The sequence below is a fragment of the Lithobates pipiens genome, unplaced genomic scaffold (genome assembly GCF_037356315.1).
Source record: "Lithobates pipiens isolate NorthernLeopardFrog02 unplaced genomic scaffold, aLitPip1_a1.2 Scaffold_19, whole genome shotgun sequence".
NCBI lineage: Eukaryota > Metazoa > Chordata > Amphibia > Anura > Ranidae > Lithobates > Lithobates pipiens.
The window spans coordinates 56726339-56741679 of NW_027507764.1; positions in this window are offsets into that span (position 1 = coordinate 56726339).

Below are 15341 nucleotides of genomic sequence, written 5' to 3' on the forward strand. Positions count from 1 at the left end.
ATTTTTTCTTTTATGATGGTGCATTCGCCCATATCCTGATTCGGATGATGTAGTGAACAGCCTCCTGCTGCCTCTTGGGATGCCCATGTCACACATCCCAAATTGTTAAGATAGAAAGCCAACTTATATAGTCAATGACTGGAATCTAACAGAAAAGACAAAGACAAGTGGGACTTTATATGAGGCATTATATGTTTACAATTATAACAGTACATGACTTTATATATCAGTTGGTTTATATGTAACTGAATTTGGAATATAATTAGTTGTCATAGAGATCTGCCCTGAATGAATTTGTTGTTTACAGTATGAATTGATCATGTTGTTAATTACATCTTTTACAATATTAGAGACCTCTGTTTGATGAATTTGGGTTTTTATAATATTTATAATATGAACTATGATAATATTCTTGTCATTAAATTTTTCTTACAATTAAACCTTCTAGTGCCAATTGATGTCATGTGATGTTTATATGCAGCGTTTTTTTTTATTTTTATATTACTTTAGGTACCTGCCACATTCACTATCACCGTGTTATCTCCTGGGTGCATGCCTCATATAAAGTCCCACTTGTCTTTGTCTTTTCTGTTTGGTTCAAATTATCGGGGATGGTCGTGCTTGGCTCTACCCACCTTGCACTTCATATAAAGTCCCACCTAGCTGTTTGGTTCTTCCAAACTTTATTCAATGACTGGAACCTATAGCCACATCCATAAATAGAGAAAGGAAAACATTTTTTTTTTTCTCGATTTAAGGATGTGGCTGTAGGTTCCAGTCATTGACTATATAGTTGGCCTTCTATCTTAACAATTCTCTGTAAGCATAGGTTGGGAAACCAGAAAAATGCGTACAAAAATATAATAAAAAGTACAAAATTTATTGATAAAAACCATCTTAACAATAGACGAGAATATTGCATTTACTATACATGAATGGTAATCATATATGTAGGATATATCCCAGGAGACAGTGCTTCAGTGAAGGACAAAGTATCTCATGATTTCAATCCTGGGTACATGTTATTTTGGACCTGGCAGAGAGACCTGCACATGCACGAGATCCCAGGGGGTGTCATCAGGGGGGCTGGCTGTGAAAATAAAGAAAGAGCAGTTAAAGTAGTGCTGTGCTGAACAGCAAAAAAAATGGTCTGGTCACGAGGGGGGGGGGGGGTAAAACCTTTCTGGAGGTCAAGTGGAGTAGAGTGCATCCATGATTCACATAGTTTGCTAAAGAAAAAGTAAGACAGAAACTGTTTACCTTCAGACCTTCTCTCTCTTACTGAAACTATCAATGTGTCTGAAGAGAATGGGGTCAGGAGGGAGAAGAGTCATTGCCTGAATTTACTTGTGTATGTAAATTTCAGCTAAAACTGTTAAAGTGGTAGTGAACTCCAATGCTTCGTTCCTAAACTTCATATAATTCAATGTAATTAGTTATTGTGAATCGTTGCCCCACCATGTCAAAGCATATATAATGTTTCTTACTTGAATAAACATTGTTTTTCTAAAATCTTCTCAGTTGCAGCCACCGCCATATTGACTCCTGTCTTCCACATCCGGTACCATTATAACTTCCGCCCTTACTCCCTCTCAATAATCTCGTGTGTGCATGGTACTTATTGATCCAAGTATAATAAAGTATAATAGAAGTTTAATAAAAAGTACAAAATTTATTGATAAAAACTGTCTTAATAGACGAGAATATCACATTTACTATACATGAATAGTAATCATATATGAAGGACATATCCTTCATATATGAAAAAAAGCTTCTTCTCAGTTGCAGCCACCACCATATTGACTCCTGTCTTCCACGTCCGATACCATTATAACTTCCGCCCTTACTCCCTCTCGATAATCTTGCGTCTGCACAGTACTTATCTATCCACCCTTGTTTTCATTGCTGGGCTTCCAGGACAGCTGCGCTCCTCCAATCTGAGTTGACCTGCTGCTTTTGGGCTTTCTCCTGTGTTACATTCGCCACCTTGTTAACCTCCTGTGACGTAGCGAGTCACATGGCGTATAAAACTCAGCTTGTCAATGGTAATCTAGTCTCTTGGGATGTCGGAGCTGAAGCCAGGCAAAGGAAATGACGTTGCCCCAGCATGTAAACACCATTTTTTTCTGGCATGAAGAGCTTGCCAGAAAAATGGGACTAAATGCGCCAATGACGTCACTATTCAAACCAGGGCCGATTGCCCAGAAAGGAAGGAGGTGGGGGGCGATCTACACAGCGAAACTAGTTCAGTAGTTTAGAATGAATAATATGGGGGAAACTTAACAGGATGGGTTTACTACCGATTTAAGCTTTTTTTTTTTCAATGAAGCAGAAAATGATACCCTTGCAAACATGAATAGGAACCTGATGGGGGTCCACCTCCTGGCTTAAAATGAACATGCTAAATATTTATATGTTATATTTTATATTGACTTTTTTGTTTACATTTTTTTAACCCTTTGCTATTTAGCATAGACAAGACGGGTGGAGTTTTTTTGCAAATATTTTGTCCGGTAAGACTTCTATAAATGTGTTTCCTCTGCAGGTTTGTCTGGAGTTACCCTTTAATAGTACCTAGTTTGCTGATATTTGTCAAGCTGAGGTGCAGCTGGTCTTTTGCAATCAGTGATTTTATTTCATTAGGGACTGTAAATAAAAAGCATGATGTTTGTCATGCATAATTAGTCTCCATGTAATTAAAGATGATTACTTTGTATGTACAGAGTCTTGGAAAATTATATTTAACATTTTGCAACTGAAGGATGCATTTCACTCTGCTTGACGATTCCAACTGTTGAAAAAGGGCTAGTAAATCTAAAGAAAACAAAAACAAACCTTGCACTTATCTGTAGCCAAAACGTTTTGTAAATGTGTATAGAGTCAGGAAGGGTTAACCACTTCAGCCCCAAAAGATTTGGCTCCTGAATGCCCGGGCCATTTTTTGCGATTCGGCACTGCGTCGCTTTAACAGATATGTGCGTGGTCGTGTGACGTGACATCCTTTTTTTCCCACAAATAGAGCTTTCCTTTGGTGTTATTTTATCGCCTCAGCGGTTTTTAATTTTATATAAAAATATAAACAAAAAAAGCGAAAATTTTGAAAAAAAACACATTTTGTACTTTTTGCTATAATAAATTTCCTAATTTTTTTATTTATTTTTTTAAAAGCACATTTTTTCTCAGTTTAAAGCGGAGGTCCACCCTAAAAAAGAAAAAAAAATTACATAAAAATGCTCCTAAAATCAGAAAAAATAAAAATAAAAAAATAATATTTTTATTTACTTAACAGAAATGGCTGTTGCTAGGCAGGTCGTCCTAATCTGCCACTTCCTAATCCGCGGTGATCTTCATTCTTCTCCTTCTCCTGTTGTTTTCTGGGGAACGGGGCGCGCTGTGTTCTGGGAACTGTATGTGTCCCAAAACACAGCCGGCCATTCACAAAGCGCAGCGCGACTTGCGCATGCGCAGTAGGAAACGGGCAGTGAAGCCACAAGGGACCCGATCCAATGGATGGATTGGCCTCGGGCGGCCGACTGGTACACTGCCTTGCGAAAGTATTCGGCCCCCTTGAACTTTTCAACCTTTTGCCACATTTCAGGCTTCAAACATAAAGATATAACATTTTTATTTTTTGTGAAGAATCACCAACAAGTGGGACACAATTGTGAAGTGGAACGAAATCTATTGGATTTTTGAAAAGTTTTTTAACTAATAAAAAAAAATGAAAAGTGGGGCGTGCAAAATTATTCGGCCCCCTTGCGTTAATACTTTGTAGAGCCACCTTTTGCTGCGATTACAGCTGCAAGTCGCTTGGGGTATGTCTCTATCAGTTTTGCACATCGAGAGACTGAAATTCTTGCCCATTCTTCCTTGCAAAACAGCTCAAGCTCAGTGAGGTTGGATGGAGAGCGTTTGTGAACAGCAGTTTTCAGCTCTTTCCACAGATTCTCGATTGGATTCAGGTCTGGACTTTGACTTGGCCATTCTAACACCTGGATACGTTTATTTGTGAACCATTCCTTTGTAGATTTTGCTGTATGTTTGGGATCATTGTCTTGTTGGAAGATAAATCTCCGTCCCAGTTTCAGGTCTTTTGCAGACTCCAACAGGTTTTCATCCAGAATGGTCCTGTATTTGGCTGCATCCATCTTCCCCTCAATTTTAACCATCTTCCCTGTCCCTGCTGAAGAAAAGCAGGCCCAAACCATGATGCTGCCACCACCATGTTTGACAGTGGGGATGGTGTGTTGAGGGTGATGAGCTGTGTTGCTTTTACGCCAAACATATCGTTTTGCATTGTGGGCAAAAAGTTTGATTTTGGTTTCATCTGATAAGAGCACCTTCTTCCACATGTTTGGTGTGTCTCCCAGGTGGCTTGTGGCAAACTTTAGACGAGACTTTTTATGGATATCTTTGAGAAATGGCTTTCTTCTTGCCACTCTTCCATAAAGGCCAGATTTGTGCAGTGTACGACTGATTGTTGTCCTATGGACAGACTCTCCCACCTCAGATGTAGTTCTCTGCAGTTCATCCAGAGTGATCATGGGCTTCTTGGCTGCATCTCTGATCAGTCTTCTCCTTGTCTGAGCTGAAAGTTTAGAGGGACGGCCAGGTCTTGGTAGATTTGCAGTGGTCTGATACTCCTTCTATTTCAAAATGATCGCTTGCACAGTGCTCCTTGGGATGTTTAAAGCTTTTTGTATCCAAATCCGGCTTTAAACTTCTCCACAACAGTATTACGGACCTGCCTGGTGTGTTCCTTGGTCTTCATGATGTTCTCTGCGCTTTCAACAGAACCCTGAGACTATCACAGAGCAGGTGCATTTATACAGAGACTTGATTACACACAGGTGGATTCTATTTATCACCATCAGTCATTTCGGACAACATTGGATCATTCAGAGATCCTCCCTGAACTTCTGGAGTGAGTTTGCTGCACTGAAAGTAAAGGGGCTGAATAATTTTGCACGCACCACTTTTCAGTTTTTTATTTGCTAAAAAAGTTTAAAATATCCAATAGATTTCGTTCCACTTCACAATTGTGTCCCACTTGTTGGTGATTCTTCACAAAAAATTTAAATTTTATATCTTTATGTTTGAAGCCTGAAATGTGGCAAAAGGTTGAAAAGTTCAAGGGGGCCGAATACTTTCGCAAGGCACTGTAAGTGTGCTTATTAAAAGTCAGCTGCTACAGTGTTTGCTCTAACTTAATTTATGTCTTTGGTACAGGTATTGTGTCAGGGCTGGCTTAGCCCTTCCTCCTCTGGGCTGGCCGCTCAGCTGTCAGCTAATTGCCAGCTCTCTTCTCGTTCCACAGTTACCAGCTGTTCCCGATGATGCTCGTCTGAACTGCCTATTTAAAGCCTTCCTGCTCACTTTTTCATTTGCCTTCGCGTTGGTCACATCAAAGTTAACCATCTCCTGCTGTTTGTTTCAAGACTGGCTTGCTGACATCCCACCTGGCTTCTTATCCTGCTTGCGGTTGCTCTCCTTGGATCCCTGACTTCCGGCCTGGCTGATTACTCGATCTGGTTAATGAACTTTGGACTGGCTGACTACCCGATCTGGCTACAGGACTCTGGCTATGCTTGACTACGCTTTTTCTATTTACCTTTTTATTTTTATTAATAAACAAGTGTGATTTGATTGTACTTCTGTCTCAGTCTGTTTCATGGTTTCTGACAAAGTGAAGGGAAATTTCACCAATGCCACACAGACAGTAAAAAAAAAAAAACTGTTAGGTGTTTAAAAGTAGAACTTATAAGCAAAACTTTTTTTTTTCATTTTGGATAGAGTAAGGGAGGGTTATAACCCTTGTTGGTTCATTTTTTGCCATCTGTGTCCCAGTGTGAAGATTTCCCCAGGAAATTAGAGGAAATTCCTGCAAATTAAGAGAATTAGTTGGGGACCCCCCCAGGTCACCAGAATGTAGTGTCCTCATTGGAAGATTTCCCTTCTTTTACATTTCTGATCTCAACCCAAAATTTGGGATTTTCTTTTCACTTTCGATGATAATGGTAAACAGGACAGATAGAGACAGGGGCGCAGACAGCAATAAAAGCTGACAGGTATTCTAATCTACCTCCCCTCTATCCAAAAAATAAATAAAAATAAAATAAAAAAATATTAAAAAAAAGAAGAAAAAAAATAAAATAAATTAAAGTTTTGCCTTTAGTTATACTTTAACCGCTTGCCAACCAGCCGCCGTCATTTTTACTGCGGCAGGTCGGCACAATCCTAGGATCTGTCGTAGCTACACGTTGGCTCGCGGGACCGGGATAGCAGGTGCGTGCACATGTCCGCTGCACAGCGGGAGTGCCGATGCTTGTGGTCGATGGTAAAAAAACAAATCCCTGTTCTGTGAGACGTAAAAATGTGTCAAAAGTATCCGATGTGTCCACCATAATGTCACAGTCCCGATAAAAATCGCAGATCGTCACCATTACTAGTAAAAAAATAAAAATGCTATAAACCTATCCCCTATTTTGTAGATGCTATAACTTGCGCAAACCAATCAATATACCAGTATTGCAATTTTTTTTTACCAAGAATATGTAGAAAAATACATATCGGCCTAAACTGAGAAAAAATATTTCCTTTTTTAAAAAAAAATTGAGATATTATGGGGAATGGGGAATTTTTTTGTTTATAGCGCAAAAAATAAAAACCGCAGAGGTGATCAAATACCACCAAAAGAATGTTCTATTTGTGGGGGAAAAAAAGGACGTCAATTTTGTTTGGGTGCAGCGTCGCATGACCGCACAATTGTCAGTTAAAGCGACGCAGTGCCGAATCGCAATAAAATTGCCCGGTCATTCAGCAGCCAAATCTTCCGGGGCTGAAGTGGTTAAGCAGATAAGAGGAGCAACAAAACATCTGATTTTTATTTAATTTTTTTCTCACTTTTTATCCCAAAGGAGCATTTATTGAAAAAGAAACTAAGAGCTATAAAAAAGGAACATAAATGTTAATTTAAAAATTTGAGATATGGTCTACCCATCATTGTAATGTTTTTCTATAACAGGATCCCATTGTGTAATGGTAGTTTTATGATGCCAGGCAGAATGCCCAGACCACACCAGAAAGTGATTTTAAGTTGGCAAAATCTATATGTGAGTAAATATTTTTTTTTCGGCATCCGTGTTGAGTTGCAGGGAAAGAGCTCAGCAGGAGTTTCACTTTGTAAACAATTCTATTAGAAAGTTGTAATTAATAGAAACATTATGCTTTTCTTGTGTATAAACCCATTACATTAAATAATAGGTTCGGTTGTTTCGGTTCCGCAGGGCCTGAATGTATTATGCAGTCTGGGATGCCCAGCTGGGAAAAGACTTGGAACGCGCCCAAAACCGCTACCGCAAATTAGATATTTGAGGGCCTTTTTTGTGAAGACTTTCACAATAATTGCTTTCCATTTAGCTGAGCTTTGCCAAATGTTGCTGCTAAATTTAACTCATTTCTTTTTCTTCGAATATAAAAAAGTAATGTGATGTCAAAAACTGATGAAAAACAAACAAAATAATACAATAATAAAGCAGTAATATTTGTGAAAAATGTCAGATCCAAAAATGAAAGTTCCTTCAGCTTCTCTCTACTGAAAATATGAGCCTGGTGTGAATCTGCTAGAATATCAATGACAAAAACAGGCGGAGAAGTGGCATGTGATACTGCGCCATAGAATATACAAGGGAAAAATTAAAGATAAGGATGGAGATAAAACAGATGGGTGCCCTGCTAGTCTAAAAAAAAAGAAAGAAAGAAAGAGAATTGCTGCCTCTATATATTACTACCACCTAAGTGGAGCAAGGGAATGCAATGGAAAAGTGTAGATATGGCGCTATTCCTCTTAAAGAGATAAAAAAATGGGAACCGAGTGGTGGTGAAAACTTGTTGAAGACACTAACAGCAAAATCAAAAACTGAAAATTGATACTTAACCACTTCAGCCCCGGAAGGATTTACCCCCTTCCTGGCCAGATCGTTTTTTTCGATTCGGCACTGCGTCGCTTTAACTGACAATTGCTCGACATTTTGGCAGACACATCGGACAATTTTGACACATTTTTGGGACCATTGGCATTAATACAGCGATCAATGCTATAAAATTGCATTGATTACTGTAAAAATTTCACTGGCAGTGAAGGGGTTAACCACTAGGTGGCAGTGTAGGCGTTAAAGTGGTGTTCCACAGAAAAATAAAAAAATCATTAAAATTCATTAAAAAATTTTTTTTTTTTAAAAATTGGGATTTTTTTTTTTACTCACCTCTAAATGCCTGTTGTTAGGGGGTCCCTCGTAGTCTGCCTCCTTCAGTGCCTGGACTGGTGACATCACTTCCCCTCGGCACAGGAAGGGCTCAGCTCTGCCCCCAGGTCCCAGATGACTGCGCAGCCAATCACAGGCCTCTCGCGCATAGGTGCCTGGCTGTGAAGCCACAGCCGGGTGCCCACAGTTGCAATGCCGGCGCCGCAGAGCGGAGGGGGTGAGGAGCGGGGCATCGCTGGACCATGGGACAGGTAAGTGTCCGATTATTAAAAGTCAGCAGCTGCAGTATTTGTTTATTACTTTTATTATTATTATTTTTATTTTTTTTATGGAAACTCCTCTTTAAGTGTTCCTAGGGGTGTGTTTCTAACTGTATGGGGGCGTGGCTGTATGTGACATCACACTGATCGCTGCTCCCAATGACAAGAAGCAGACGATCAGTGTGTTGCCAGTAGGCAGAATGAGGAGATGCTGTTTACATCGGCATCTCCCCCATTCTTGAGCTCCGTGACACAATCGTGGGTATCCCCGGCGCGATCGAGTCCGTGGGACCCGCAACTATGGTCACAGAGCTCTCGGCAGGCGCGCACGGCGGGAAATTCAAAGTAATGTACGGGTACGTTACTTTGCCCAGCTGTGCCATTCTGCCGACATATTTATACAGGAGCCAATCGGGAACCAGTTAAGTCAAGTGGTTAAATCGATACTTAACCACTTGAGGTCCGGGACATAGCAGAATGACGGCTACAGTGCGGACCTCAATTTCCGGGAGGCCGTCATAGGCATCCTCCCCTGCGCACGCGTCCCTGCAGGGTGTGCGGGGAGCGGGCTGTGATCATCAAGTCACGGAGACTCGGCTGATCACTGATCTGAGTAAGGGGCCGATCCCAGCCCCTTACCATGTGATCAGCTATGAGCCAATGACAGCTGATCACATGATGTAAACAAAAGCTCAGCGATCTTATTTTTATTTCTCCTCATGCTGACAGCTTGAGGAGAAAAAAAAAGCAGATCACCGGCTTGTGTTAAAGGGACATCAGTCCCGAAGAGGAAGGAGACACATCTGCCTCCTCTGTGCCATTCAATACCCCCTGCCAGTGCCACCTGCCAGTGGCCACCAGTGCCACCTATCAATGCCCACAAGTGCCACCTATCAATGCCCACCAATGGTGCAAATCAGTGCCACCTATCAGTGTAAGCAATCAGTGCCCATCACTGCCACCCATCGGTGCCCATCACTGCTGCCTCATCAGCGTACATCAATGAGGGAGAAAAATTACCCGTTCGCAAAATTTTATAACAAAATATAAAAATGTATTTTTTTTAATCAGTCTTTTTCAATTTTTTTAAGAAAGAGGTGATCAAATACCACCAAAATAAAGCTCGATTTGTGGGAAAAAAATTATACAAATGTCATTTGGGTACAGTGTTGTATGACCACGCAATTGTCATTCAAAGTGCATCAGCGCTGAAAGCTGAAAATTGGTCTGGGCTGGAAGGGGGGTTTAAGTGCCCCGTAAGCAAGTGGTTAAAGTGAAATTTTATCAGTAGAAAAAAAGGGTGTTGTGCTACGCCCTCTGCCTGATGCAGAGTCAAGGTAAAAGGGAGGGTGTAGGGGATAAATTGAAATATATATGTAAGTGTTGACGTGTTAGACCCTCTGTGGTGTCAAAAGTGGCTTTAAGCGGGTGTCGGTGTGTCACACCCTCTGCCTACTACACGGGTGAGTGAAAAGAAAATGTGTGGCAAAACCTGAATGCACTGCCTCCTGATGTTAAAAACCAAACAAAATTGATGACTTGCTAATGTATTACACCCTCTGGGGTGTGCAGGGTGTTTATAGCTATCACACAGTATATGTTAGCATTGTAGAGCATATAAGTCCTCTGTTCCCCTGTGTATACAAAGTGACATGTGTGTTTGACCCTCTGTGCCAAAATAACAATGTGCAAACATAAACATGTAATCACAAACATAAGTGTTGAATAGTGCTGGTTATTCTTTCACGTGACAATGGTGCCAGGTGATATTATCCGTGCTGGTAATAAGATTGTACTCACCAGATGACATTACCCCCCCAGGGGTATTGCACATTCAAAGTATGAGCCACTGTGTAGCTCTCTGGAGCCTGCTGGGCAATCTGTAAATCACTTGCTGGCTTTCCACCGGATTATCACATGCAGAAAAGAGGAATGCCCATAGCATAATATTGCTTGGAAAAAGGCTTTATTTTAAATGAAATGTGGAAATATACTCATATATGATAAAATTGTAACATGCCTCAATGAGAAATGGAGACGGCGCCGTGTAAACAAACAACCGCCGCTCTGACCGGAAGTGACGCAAAGATGTATTGTAACTCCGCCCTGCACGTTTCGTCATTCAAGACATCATCTGGAGCGCTCCAGATGACGTTTTGAATTTCTGAAAGTATTGGGACGCCTGTCTTTGCACACACATGAACTTTAATGGCATCCCAGTCTTAGTCCGTAGGGTTCAACATTGAGTTGGCCCACCCTTTGCAGCTATCCCAGCTTCAACTCTTCTGGGAAGGCTGTCCACAAGGTTTAGGAGTGTGTCTATGGGAATGTTTGACCATTCTTCCAGAAGCACATTGGTGAGGTCAGGCAGTGATGTTGGATGAGAAGACCTGGCTCACAGTCTTCACTCTAATTCATCCAAAAGGTGTTCTATCAGGTTGAGGTCAGGACTCTGTGCAGGCCAGTCAAGTTCCTCCAACGCAAACTCACTCATTCATGTCTTTATGGACCTTGCTTTGTACACTGGTGTGCAGTCATGTTGGAATAGGAAGGGGCCATCCCCAAACTGTTCCCACAAAGCTGGCCAAGCCCAACCCTTTTAAAAACTAACCCCACACCATAATCCTCTCTTCACCAAATGATTTGGACCAGTGCACAAAGCAAGGTCCATAAAGACATGGATGAGCGAGTTGACTGACTGTGTTGATGGGGGAATTCTTCTTGTATCGCTATTGGGTTCTCTTTGCAGATTGTATTCTGCTTGCCCAGACTTCGGCACTGGCAGAATACATCGATCTATAATTGGCGCTGATTGAACTGCATTTATCCGACAGGCTAGTTGTACAGAAGCTGATCAGTAGGTTGACTTCTGTATAACCAGTGTCTCCATACAGGGATCGCAATTTGGTCGGTCCCTGCTGAACTGGCCACATTCTGATCCATGTATGGCCACCCACTTTCTGCCAAATCACGTACCTGTATGTCATTTGGGTTCAGGAGGTTGTACCAGGGTGATGCCCGCAGCTGTACCTAGTACAATTTTTTTTAGAGCCGATGGTCGGCTCTCTTGTAATAACAAGCAATGTGGCTAAGCAGCCACTTGATTATTATTACAAACAGCGGGAGGGGACATCCCCCCCTCCCCCTGATCGCCCGTGCCCTCCCGTCCCACTGGGAGACTCAAGCGACCAGCCGGCATGTTCGATGGCTGACCGGAGACCAGAACAAATCCGGAATCAGCTTTGATCAGGTCTCCGATGTAGTAATGACATCACTTCCGGTTTATTCCGGAGCCAACCGCGCCAGTTTTCAAAAATCTGAAATATTTAAAAAAAAACGCAGATCTTGGCATTTTAAATACTTTTAAGTGCAGAGGAGAGGTTTGGGGTCTTATAGACCCCCGATCATTCCATAAAGAGTACCTGTTACTGCCTAATACTATCACAAGGGAGCTTTACATTCCTTGTGACAGCAATAAAAGTGATAAAAAAAATGTAAAGGGACGGTGAAAAAAAAAAAGTCAAATACAAATAAAGAAATAAAAAAAAATGAAAGTGCCCCCTCCCTCCGTGCTCATGTGCAGAAGCGACAAACAAGATATTTGGGGGGCACACCCTAAAAAAATATGCATAAAGATGGTGCTGCCATAAGACCATACAACAGAACAAAAAATATTACATCGCACACATGCAAAACTAACACTTATCGTCAGCAAGGCTTTTTAAAAACACCTAGACATTTTCAAAAAACATGGGCATTTGGTTACACCATATTGCTATATGGTGCTTAAGCCCACTTACTGCGACAAAGTACCCCATGATTAGTGGGTCCTACACTATCCATAGATTGGGAGATCCTGCTTCTCAGAACCATGGGAGCTATACTCCTCTATATGGGAGAACATGAGGTCTCCACCATGACACAGGGGGTCACTAATGAAAGGTAGTTACTTAGGAAGTGGGGTGCTCCACCCAAAAGGATTTGGTCAGAATCCATACAATAGACAAATAAGATATTTGGGGGGGGGTAAATCCTGTTGGGTGGATATGGGAACGCATACGTGAGTAGCGCCCGCATATGAAAACATGTGAGGTATCACCGCGATCAGTAAAGTGAGAGCAATAATTCTAGCCCTAGACCTCCTCTGTAACTCAAAACATGCAACCTGTAGAATTTTTTAAACATCACCTATGGAGATTTTTAAGGGTAAAAATTTGTTGCCATTCCACGAGGGGGGCGCAATTTTGAAGCGTGACATGTTGGGTATCAATTTACTCAGCGTAACATTATCTTTCACAATATAAACTGGGCTAACTTTACTGTTGTCTTATTTTTTAATAAAAAAAAAAGATTTTTTCCCAAAAAAAAGTGCGCTTGTAAGACCGCTGCGCAAACACGGTGTGACAGAAAGTTTTGCAACGATCGCCATTTTATTCTCTAGGGTGTTAGAAAAAAATATATAATGTTTAGGGGTTCTAAGTAATTTTCTAGCAAAAAAAAAAAAATGTTTATACTTGTAAACAACAAATCTCAAAAAGAGGCTCGGTGCTTAAGTGGTTAAATTGTAAGCAACAAATGTCAGAAAAAAGGCCCGGTCTTCTAGTGGTTAAGCTTCTTTGGGGCTCAATTATTTTGAAAATAATAAATACACATTTTCTTGCTGCAAATATATGTACATGTATTATTTTTTGTTTGTGAAAGGTCAGCCTTTAAAATAGCATCCTTGCCATATGTGAAGATCTCCCAAAAGTCTAGAAATCTGATTAGAACAAAAGAGTGCAGTACTGTCTTTGGCCAAAAGATGTCTCTGTTGTCATTATTGGGAGAATATAAATGACTGTACTTTGGTATTTTATCCCATCTTCATCGCTCCTTGGTTGACTAATGAAGGCAATTCATTACACCGAAATTTATTTAAAGCGCACAGAAGTAGCCGGATTCCAAAGGTTTTGTGCGATTTGGATCCCTGATTTCATTGCAGCTTGCGACTTCATTTAACAGATCGCAATGAAATCACAGAAAAGCGCAGGAACCTTTTTCAGAGTCGCAGCGATTTGAACAGTTCCGTTGCCGAAAATAGGGCACGACTTGTCATGCGATTTTGAATTGCATGACAAATCGCATTGGTGTGAACGTGGGCTTTTCCCCTGGTGATCTGGCCATTAACACATCTCTTGTATTAGAATGCCCCCACTCTGGATGAAGGAGCAACAGTGACACCTTTTGGACAGCAACATTGTCAGTCTGGCGGGGGGAAAGGGGAGAGTTACTAGCAGATTTAGATACACTAACAAAATAAAGCCACACTCCAGCTCACACTTTATAAGCAGTTATGGCAAACAGGGTTTTTTTTTTTTTTTCGTTATGGGTTAAAGGTTTTACATGAATAAATAAAATTGAATCATTGTAAGCACCCCTGTTAGAGATAAACGGTTAGTCTCAACCCTTTAACTGATACATCTGCAGGACAACTTGTTCTTGTTGAAAAACAGACTTACTTTTAGGATCACCAGGTGAAAATAAAAGAAAGAAAGCCTAAGAAATGCAGCCATCACATGTAAGAATTGGTAACGTAATAAATGTTTGGTTTTGGGTTTAACCACTTGTCGACTGTATAACTTACATATCCGGTGGCTTTGCGGCGCCAGATCACATACCTAGTACGTGAGTCAATACTTCCGGGTCTGGGGCGCGCATGCACGCTGCCGGTGGCACACTCCTGCTGTGATTATACACAGCGGAGTGTGATCTGCGGGTACCATGGACCAAATGTCCGCCCGCACCCAATGATCGCTAGGCAGAGAACCAAAACAAGGGAGATTGCCGTCCTCACAGGAGGGAAGACATGGATCCATGCCTTCCCCTAGTAAAAGCACCTCTCACATTACACTTAAATACTGGCTAGGTACACATGTAACCCTTTGATTGCCCTTGATGTTAACCCCTTCCCAGCCAGTGTCATTAGTACAGGGACAGTGTATATTTTTAGCACTGTATTGGTGTTACTGGTCCTCAAAAAGTGTTAAAAGTGTCAGTTATGTGTCCGACTGACCACCGCAATATTGCAGTCCTGCTATAAGTCACTGATCGCCGCCATTTCCAGTATAAAAATAAAATAAAAATATCCCATAGTTTGTAGATGTTATAACTTTTGCCCAAACCAATCAATATAAGCTTATTGGGATTTTTTTAACCAAAAATATGTAGCAGAATACATATTGGCCTAAATCGATGAAGAAATTTATTTTAGTTTTTTCCTATTTTTTTTTATTAGATGTGTTTTATAGCAGAAAGTAAAATTTTATTTTATTTTTAATTGTCAGTCTTTTTTTGTTTATAACGCAGAAAATAAAAACCAAACACAGAGGTGATCAAATACCACCAAAAAAAAAACTCTATTTGTGGGAAAAAAGGACGTAAATTTTATTTGGGTACAGTGTCGCAATTGTTAAACAATGGTGTGCCGTATCGCAAAATATGGCCTGGTCATGAAGAGGGATAAATCTTCTGGAGGTCAAGTGGTTAGTACCACTTTAAAACTGAATTCCAGGGGGAAAAAAATTACCGGATTTATCGGCATATAACACGCACCCCAATTTAAGAGGGAGGTTTCAGAAAAAAATACTTTTTTGTGTGCCCATCTGCAGCCTGTTGTGTGCCCACCTGCAGCCTGTTGTGTGCCCACCTGCAGTCTGTTCTGCGCCCATCTGCCCCCTCAATGCAGCTCACCATATCTGGGATGAAATCACCAAGCCTTCATATGTTTCCTCGCTCTCTGTCGGCAGTCGCATACACAGTCGCGCCTCCGCCATTGGCA